Below are 10985 nucleotides of genomic sequence, written 5' to 3'. Positions count from 1 at the left end.
AAGGCGTCTCCTTTATTTCTTTCTTCTTCTTCCGTAGGGGGTGGCTCCACCGGATATATAGAGGAAGCAAGGTGGGGAAGGGATTTAATAATTAATAATGACAATACCAATAATAATATAGAGGATTACTAGTAGAGGGGTGAATTTTTTTTTGTTTAATAGTAATTATTATCGTAAAAATAATGGTGGTGGACAGCTTGGAGCTTTTTTGTACACTTTTGAAATAATGGAGAAATTTTCTTTTCGAACCAAACCGCAACCTAACCCTCTGAAAGCGGATTGGGAGCAGAGTCCACTAGCTTCACTTGTCTAAAGGAACACAGGAGGTTATTCCGAGAGGACGCATAAGAATGTTTATGCGGGAGTTGAATACATTAGCAAGGTTTAGTCAGTGATGACTATAATTGTTTGGAAGATACTTCTCCAAGGTTGCATATCAATGATTGAATTTTAAATATTGATCATTTTCTACTAGTTATTTTGTTACATTGCAATTATGTAATGAATATGACTTTTAAAAAATTAGAGATTCTTTATTTTTAATTCTTGCTGAAATATTGATAAAAAGATGAATACAATAAAAGGCAACCATACCTAAGATACAAAGAACTTTATTAGATACTTTTGGAAATATTGTGTGATTTTTGTTTGAGTATTTTTTTGGCAATTAGATATGATAATCCAAGTTTATCAACAATTCTCAAAAAAAATCTAATAATATAATATTTATGATAAAGTATCTCTTGACAATAATAAAAAAATGAAGTTGTCTAATATCAAAAAGAGTATTCTTTTCTTGAAGAAAATGAACTTAGACATTAAGAAATATGGTAGCAATATGATTTTTATGGTAACAACAACTAAGCAACCTAATTGCATTTTGAGCATTAATCCAACTCCTCAATTTCTATTATAACAATCAAGGAAGACAATTCTAATTCTTATTTCATTTTACATTTATCATCAACAGCTAAACTATGCAAATAAAATTAATGTTTCATTCTTCTACCAAAAAAAAAAATATTGTTTTATTCATTACCATAATATACAATAGTGGCCAAGGGCCCTTCTGTTAATTCAGTTATATCTTTTTCAAATATTTCAGGGCATTGGTATTGTCTTCCAACATTGTCTACGAGCGCAAATCAGATGGTTCCTTGGAGCTTAGATGCATTACCCGCATAGATATTTTATATGTACACAATTTTGTCCGAGAGATACTAACGTGCGCTGACCGTTCACCTGTTTTAACTTTATGTTACCTACTGCCCAGGCCTCCATAATTCCCAACGATAACCTCCCCAGGATTCCCAACCGGGGTGGGAAGCGCTGGAATCTTTCCGGGCCCTTCGCTACTCCACGTGGCACTCTACCATTGGCTGCCGTAAAGGTGGGGTCTCCATAGAGACAACAAAACAAGGAGGTCCCATTCACCGAGTGGTGTCAGTGGGCCCCACCTGCACACCCCATGCCTTGGGCCTTCCTTACCGAACCCACTAATCCTTTTCCACCGCCCTTACTTGCGTGATGTGAAAGAATCTACCATTAAAAGGTTTTGACGGCTGTGATCTTTTGAAGCAATTGGGGTTGCAATTTTTGAATGGTGGAGATTCGGTGGATCACATGGATGGGAGGAGAGATATATAGATCACCCACAGGCAGGGTGGAATAGTGTTGTCAGGTAAAAACACGTGCGGTGAATGCTCCCCTCCAAGCACAATGGAAGATAAAAATTTTATGACGAAGCTTGAAAAAATAGATTATTGTATGCAATTGTTTGCAGGAAGATATGATCTATATAGAAGAGTTGTCCGACATATCTTGCACCATATACATCGACATGATTATATTCTAAGCCAATAAGATTATCTAATTTTTATGTCTAATTACTGAAACTAGCAGATGACTCTACAAAAATGAAACGATGTGGTTGATATAATATACAATCACGTAGTATGCATGGTATTTTTTCGGAAGCATAAAAATAAATATAATAATAAAATATAAAAATTAATAAAATTATAATTTTTATTAAATAAAATAATTTTTAAAAATATTAATCGAGGTCCAGCCCGGCACTCATACTACACAAATATATCTTTCAATGTCATTTTGTCTCATGTTGATCTTGAGTTATAATTATTGTAAATTACTAAAGCTTCCAAATTGTGCTAGTTATCATACAAAAATATTCAATAATTGTTTTGGCCATGTGCACCTTATCCTTAACGATCCCAATTTATATTTTAGGCTTTTAGCACATGTTATATCATGGATATAATTGTTTATGGTACTCTTTTCTTTTGAGAACCTCAAACTGTGCATGACTTTTTTTTAAAAGCATGTACTAGTATTTCATTAATTTCCTTTCTTTGGCAAGATCCAGCAAAAGAAAATATCATGAACCAGCGCTCCTCTTCCCACAAAAAGGTACAAACACAAGAACAAACAAACTCATGCAAAAGTTATGATCATTTTTTTTTAATTCATAATTCACTCCTCATAGAATTATAGAACTTTGTCTTCTATGAGAATCATCATTTTTTGTAAAACTTTAAATATTTAAAAGCTGCCAATTATATGACATCTATAACTTGGAGAGAGATTATTCAAACTTCTCATCTGCTTCTAGATCTAACAATAATATATTTGAATTAATGAACTTCTTCTATTATATAGATTATATATATATATATATATAAGATCTCTCCTGGAAATTTCATGGAAGCCCTTGTGCACTAGAGAAAAGTTTTATAAGGAGACTATTTTTTATAACTGAAAAAAGAAAAGCAACAAATAAAATTTTAAAAGGCTGATTTATAAGATTTTAAAAAAAAACACCCCCACACACCCCCCCGCTTTGCTACCCTATAGAACAGAAAAGGAAAGTAAAATAGGCCAGACAGAGAAAAAGTCGAACCATCATATAATTTTTTTTAGTGAAGCATACATAAAGAAGTTTATTTCAGCTCAGGTTGATAAAACGAGACCTACTAGTCTGTCTCTAGACCGGCCAAATCAAGCAAGCTTTTATGAAAAAGCGAAAGATGCATAAAATTAATTTATTTCAGCTCAAATTGATAAGAGGAGGCCTACTATTTTGTCCCCAGGCCAGCCAAGTCAAGCAAGCTTTTATGGTAGAGCATGTTGCATTAGGGCAAAAAAAAAGAAAAAAAAGAGAGAAATGATTGCTTACGATTAATTGGTGCGATCTGTTATTGTCAATGGCCAAAATAAAAAGCTTCAAGTCTTTGCAGGGTGCAACTTTTCAGTTTTCAACTGTGGTTGATCTAGCCAATGTTAGCATCCGTAGTATGGGAATCTGAACCAAAAAAAAAAAAAAAAGAGGAGGATTGGATATGTGTGGTCATCTTAAAGCTCCCTTTTGATCTATAATTTCACATGTTGCTAATTAAGATACAATAAAAAAACATATGAGTAAGCTATATAATTTATTTTAAATAATATTTTTATTTAAAAAATATTTTTTTTAAATTAAAATAATAAATATTTGATAAATATCATGCTCATCTTTTCGGACAAAATATCAAAACTTATGATCCGATCAATCAAAATATTAATCATGCCTCGGTCTATTTGAATTGTCAGTGGCTCTATAGCAATGGGATCATCTAAGATAGAGCTGATCATGGATTCAACATGAAGTCTTAATAAAAATGAATATAATTAAAGCCCACCTAATGATCAGCTCTATTCCAACAATAAAAGAGTGGCATTTTATACGAATCTTGGACGTATCATTGTCTTAATAATAATACTTCTAATAAAAATATATAATATTAATTAATGTGATCCAACACTATGTCACCCGTCGAACTATTCAATGACAGAGACTGCACGTGATAGGCTATCATTTCCCCATTTCCCAAGGAAATTAAGAACGAGGCAACAAGTTGTGGGCTCCGTCCATTTGGATATTTTATCAAGCAATGTACTTCTATCAGAAAATGCGTCACATTCCATGATGGTTCCCAATCAACAAGACCTTCTCAATCCATTAAAATATCTCTCCTTTCTTTCATTTATCTTGTCCAACAGAACCCACTTGTCATACAAAAAGTTACAAGGGGAAAGATTCTTACAATTTTGTTGTGCAAGTTTGCATGGGTTCTGAATCTACTACCACGTCATTTAGATACCATGACCCGTAGCCCACCATTGGAAAGAGTATCTCCAGTTGTATTGGGGTTCTCTGTAGGACAGGCTTACGTACCGAACGGCCGAGGGGCCACAACAACCTGCTAGCTTTCGTCTCGAGTTTATTTTGGCCATTTTCTCTCGAACTTGTTATCCTCCCTCCAACCACCCCCGTCCAAATCAAGAGGAGCGATCATGCTGAATCCTTCTTTGCTCTGATGAGTTTTAAATGTTTTTGCTGCCATGCTACAAGTTTGGGCCCACTACATTAGAGAGCTCCGTATGTAGTTAGACCCACAAGGTGGGTGTGTTCATATGGCAGGTTTGGAGGACCTGAGCAAGGTTTGAAAGCACATTTCAATGTCGCAACAGCAGTTATGATAGTTTAAAGAGTGTGTATCATGTAATAAATGTTGGAATCTCAAGGGTAAAAAGAAATAGTAAAATTTTATTACCAGATCACTGCTAAATAATCTAATTATTGGATTGTTAGGATCCGAGACATGTTAGGCACTGATCTTTAAAGAAATTCTGATTATCTTCTTTTCAGTATGGACTTCAGACTCGATTTTTCTTCAAGATATAATGAATCTGATCTACTAGAGATGCTGTAACTCTAACAGGTCCTCAGTGAACTTATAGTTTGTCAGAAATTTAGCTAAGAAAGAAAAGAGGAAGACACTTGAAGAAAGATTTAGAGGATGAAGTAACTCTTTATTCTTGAGCTACTTAAGATGGAAGAAGATGAGGATTATTTTCAATGTATTAGTGGGGAAGTCCTTTTATAGACATCCAAAGGTGTAATCCCCATACAAGTCAATTAAAATCCATTATCACTCAAATAAAATCAGTCCAATAATTCTTCTCCAACAGTCAAAAAAAGATCAAAATTTTTAAACAAGAAATTATGACAATTAAAATATTTAATATATATTAAATATTTGAAACGATAAAAAATGGTCAAAAAATCTGTGAATTTTAATTTATATACCCCCATAAGATTCAAAGATTTTAAAAATAAAAAATATAAAGATAAATTCTTATCTGGGCAACTCATTCAATGGAATAGGTGATGTATGTCGTAGCATAATAAAATTAAACCTGCTTACTAGTATATAGATAGGGTGGATCGGAATCGAATTCACAGAGATCTTAGTTGATTATTTTGAAAATACAAAAAAAAAAAGAATGATAGATTGCAAGAAACTAAGAAAGAAGCATGAAAATTATAATAAAATTACTTTTCATTAATCAAATAAAGAAGCATACATAAAGAAAAAGAAATAAAATTACGATACAAGATAACTAAACCATGTTGGTCTTCTCGCTGTGCCCGATGGTAGATGCGCTCCTTTGAATCCTTTCGTCTTCCTCCGTGCAGACAGCGGTAGGATGGCTAGAAGGCTTGGTACAGAAACTCCAAAAAAGAATGGTAGATGAAGTATGAAAATATGAAAAAAAAAGATAGTAGCACTAGGATTATGATCTCTCCTAAATTTGATGGAAGGCGTGCTAGGGTTAGTACCTCTTCTAGATTTATGCAGAAGAGAGAAAGAGAGATGAGGGCAACAGCTTGGAGAGAAACTTAGGCGTTGGCTTGATGGGAAGAGAGAAAAGGAAGAGCTTTAATGGAGGAGAGGAGGAAGAGAGAAGAGAGAAGATGAAGGTACCCCATAAGGGGGCTGATGCCTTGAGAAAGGATGGCTGAAGTGTATTGATAGAGAGGAGGTTAGGGTTTCATGAAAAGAGAGGTGGGAGTGTGAATAAAGATTTTTGAATCTTCATATTGCTTTTCCTCCGTTGATCAATAAGTTGTATTCACACTTAGATCTTCATGAAGAGTGATCTTTTAATCTGAGTCCTTGAGATTTAAGTCATGTTCACACTTGAATAGGAGTTTGTTATCTGGTTCACTCAAATCTGATCTGATTTAAGTCTAATTTGAATCGTATGAACTCAAACTCTCAATTATCTACAAAATAGACTAGAGAGCATCAAAATTTAATAAAATAACATCAATTACTATAATATTTAATGTCTCTAGTGACTTAAATTAAGTGTTCATCACACTTTCCAACTTGAACTTTACTCATCCTTGAGTAAAATAGATATATTAGCAATGTGCACCAAATTATCTTGGAATCAAAAGTTATCCTAGACATTCCTAACGGTAGCTGATATCCAGCTAGATCATTAAAGAGGTACTTCATTGGATTATCAATTTGACCCAATTAGTGGTTAAGTATTAGCCATAGAAATTTTAGATATCTTTTTTCATCAACTCTCTACTATACTCTTTAAATCCTCTAGCTTACTATGGATTTGGTTTAGTATCTTTTTGCAGTTTATTCTCCTTATTCTCTATTTTTTTTTCTTTCTTTATTATTATTATTATTATTTTGGAAGAATATTTTCATGTACAATCAGTGCAATGTCCTAACCCTTTAAGCTTTCTAATTGACTATTGTAGCAAGCTTTAGGTCAATGACTCTCAAACCAGTTGGCTTTAGGACATTAGGTATAAAACACCCCTCAAATTTACTGACTCGAGTCAAAAAGGCTACGAGTTAAGACTGATTATACAAGAGATTTTTTCACATTCTCACCTTTTGATGCGAACAACAACGCTTACTTAGATGAAAGGACCCGATTACTTAGTGAGAAATGCTAAAAAAAAAATTTATTAAGATTTTTTTTGCATACTTTGATATTTATACCCATACGCCCATGAAGCAAATTCTTCATCGAGATAGGTAAGAAGAGAGTTCTAGAATTACTCCAAAATTCATTCCGATCTAAATCCAACTATTTATTGGGTATTCTTAATAATTTTCTCCTCGATATCTCTAAAATTATCTAGATCGTCAATCACTCATTGATTAAGATACCTGATTAACTCCAAATCGAGATAAAATTTAGGTACATAGAGCTAATTATTTCTGACAATACTCGAGGACTTAATTAAATTAGTTATTCTTTCCCTCACTTAATTTTTATTGTCCTCAATGGAAGAAGAGAATTATAACAAAGCTAAAATAGAATATAACAAAGAAAGACACCATCTGAGTTCGATATGTGCAATGTTGATTGAGAGGTCCTTCATTACTGGACGTAGTGTGTTCTTGACTCCATTGATCGTGATACTCCCTCCAACTTGGCTAATAGCCTCACTTTTTTATACTCTATTGTAAAGATCTAACTTGGCTAATTATTTTTTTCAAAAATTTTTATAAAAAAAAAAATTTATAAGCTGGGTTGCCTCCCAACAAACGCTAAGTTTAACGTCTCCAGTCGGACGCTACGAGAGAGTCCCACCTATAACCAACTTGGGTATGTCCCTCAAAGTTTCAAAAGGATAAGGCCAATTAGGAGGCCTTATCATCATAGCCGAAAAATATTCGTGGAATGCTCTACAATGATTAGTCCGGACCAATAGAATGTACTGGGCAAGCATGCAATATCAGAGACTAACAATATTCTCATAATTTTTTTGATGATCAGAAAGAGATTGTGTTTGTTGCATCGAGATTAAGATTGGTAGTTTAAGAGTTTCTTCAATTACAACCTGATCTACTCGAATCCCTGTCTTAGGTATGACATGTTTCGACATCATCTCTTTTCAATCTATAGCATGATATTTTTTCAAATTAACACTAAATCTGTCTCCATACATCATTTTAACATCATAGAAAGATTTTGGAGACAATCCTCGAAGGTAATGCCAAAAATAGAGAAATCAGTCATAAAAATCTCAATATCATTGTTTCTCAATTCGAAGATATTTCATCCAACAATTTCTTTATGTACTTTTAGAATACCTACAAATTAGACTTCCTGATTAGGGATCACTAGAAGGATATTAGTAGGTACGTCAGGAAGTGGCTTCAGTTCTAGAGCAGGTGGTGATTCTAATAAGAGAGCTATTGGGGGGTTAGTTGATGGCTCATATTTTTCGATCCAAAGTATGATAGTTTTAGAATAGGATGTATCGACTAGATCATTTATTTTTGTGATATATCTATTGACATCAAAATCGTCAATCCCGAAGTGAGCTAAACAAGGATCTAAGAAATTCTGAAAGAGAATTATGGGTGTAACTTTCTCTATTATGTTATTCATTTATGATCTTTGGAAAGTCTCAACTAATTCCAGTATTTCACCTATTTGTTTGTCCTTCCCATAAAAAGAAGTGGATGATTCTAGGGCACTTGGGAAGGGGGCTATAGGTAAGTAGGGTGATGATGGAATTGGTTCATCTCACCATTCGAATTTCTTCCTATATGTTTTTGTCTTAGTCGAGTTATATGTATTGGTCGTTTTGGTTGTACAGGATTGTTCTAAGACCATTTCATTTTCAAGAGTCACAATCGATTGTTTAAAAAAATTACAGAGACATTAAAATTTTTAGCCAAGTATTGTCCTTCTGGGTTACTCTCAGACTGACTAAACAGCTCTTCTTCTTCTCTACTGATTGTATTACTGATTGATTGACTTAAATTTCTATTTTGGTTAAGAATTGCATAGAGGAGTGAAGGAGCTGATTGGTGCTTTCAATTATATCTAGTGTTTGCAAAATCTTCTCTTCAAAAGATGGGCTATAGATAGTTGAAAAAGGTTGATATTATGAATAGGGCATATCGTAATAGGGTGCTTCTACAAACATAGATCCTTGTATTGTTGGGGTACCCACTCGGTGTGGGTTCCACAAAAAAATTGGTTGAACACCCTAACCTAGATTGTAGTCATTAAAAAATGAATTATTTTCTAGTTCGTAGGCTATTTGGATTTGATCTTGATGAACTTGCTCATACCTAAACTCAAAAAATTGATGCGCGGCTGGGCATTCAACTTGTTGTGTAAGAAGAAAAAATATAGAAAGAGAGTGTCTAATAGCTAGTAGGTGATCTAATTTATGGGACAGCTCATCCTCTCTACTGTAGAAATCTATATTCCTAGCACAGATCTAATTTATCGGATTGTTCTGATTGATTTCAGGAGGTCTAGATCAGAACAATCCTTTTTTTATTTTTTTTAAGGAAGAGAGAGAGAAGAAAAAGAAAAGAGGAAGAAAAAGAGAAGTTCTGAAGATGAGAATCCTAAGAAAGTCTTAGACCTAAAGGTGATAGATGTAAAAATTATTTTAATTATTTTTATTTTTATTATTTTTCAAATAAGTGATGCAATCAAATCAACTCTATCTTAGGGTTAACCTAGATCTAGATAGTTCTTAACTGCTATGGTCACCTTCGAGCACTTCAAGTAAAAAGCTAGCAACTTAATTGGCCAGATAAGTATAAGGTTGGTGGGGTCCCCCATTATTTTTCTTAGACACCAGCTAAGTTGGTCAGACCAGCAAACGAAACTAATTAATAAACCACCTTCCTTTGGGATGTAATTCCTAAACTATTTTTCTAGACACCAATTAAACTGACCAACCTTAATCCGGTCCAACTCATAAGATTTCTTATCCTATTAAGCTCGAGAGTCCTTAAAGACCAACGTCTAATTAATTTTAAGTTAGAGGCTTAGGTCAATGCAAATACAAAATTATGATTTATGGGCCAAAGAAGGGTGATCAAATCTCCACCTTATCTTGTTTAATTAGATTAAGTGCCTTGTTTTATGAAAATATATAATGCAAAAAGAAAAGATGTTCAAACATATTAAGTAGTTTTTAAGATTTAATTAGTTTATTTATATTAGTCAAGTATTATATGGTGTCTTGTATTCTTTTTATATTATTTCATCTTTAAGCAAGAAGAAATAAGAGGTAAGTTTTAAATTAAGTTAATTAGGTATTAGAAAATCTAGTGAATCTAATTAAATGGAAATTAAATAATGCTAAGATTAAAAGGTAAGTAGATAACCTATAAATAAAGCAATAAATCAAATCTATTTTTAGAGTAATAAATTATTCTAAGCTATGAAAAGCAGTAAATCACTAGGAATAATGGACAGTAATAACTAAGGTAACTACTTAGCTATACAAATAAGATAATCTTATAGTTAAGAATAAAAGGTAACTTTGTAATCTAAATAAAAGATAAGGAGTCTATTCTACTTAGAAAATAAAAAATCACTAATTATATAAGTAGTAAATTATTCTAAGCTATAAAATGCAGTAAATTACTAGGCTATAGAAAGCAAAAAAAAATATTATACATGTAAATAAAGAACTCTAGATATAAAGTAGTAAATCTACTATATACAAAAAGCAATATGAGACAAAAATTAAAAAAAAATAAATAGAAGGTAATTAAATAATTAAATAAATTAACTAACAATAAAAAGTAAATTACAAATCAGCAAAGTAAAGTATAAAAAGTAAGAGTGCAAGAGAAAAAAATAATCAACTAAAAATATAAAGCAGTAAAGTATATAAGGCAGTCAAGCAATCTAAAGTAAGAAATAAAAATTTAAAAAGTGATAAAATATTTTTTTTATTATTTTATAGATTTTTTAATTTTTTTTAAAACAATCACGTCAAGATCTCTGACAATGGTGTCAAAATTTGATGCGTATTGTAGCACAACAAAATTAAACCTGCTCACTATTATATAGATAGGGTAAGTCAAGATTGTATTCACAATGATTTTAGTTGATTATTTTGAAAATACAAAAGAAAAGAATGATAGATTGCAAGAAACTAAAAAAGAAGCATGAAAATTGTAATAAAATTACTTTTCATTAATCAAATAAAGAAGCATACATAAAGAAAAAGAAATAAAATTATGATATAAGATAACTAAATCAAGTTGATCTTCTCACTGCATCCGATGGTAGATGCGCTCCTTGAATCCTTTCGTCTTCCTCCGTACAGACAGTGA

The sequence above is a fragment of the Elaeis guineensis genome, chromosome 10 (assembly GCF_000442705.2).
Source record: "Elaeis guineensis isolate ETL-2024a chromosome 10, EG11, whole genome shotgun sequence".
Taxonomy (NCBI): Eukaryota; Viridiplantae; Streptophyta; class Magnoliopsida; order Arecales; family Arecaceae; genus Elaeis; species Elaeis guineensis.
Note: the sequence above shows the minus strand (reverse complement) of the source record.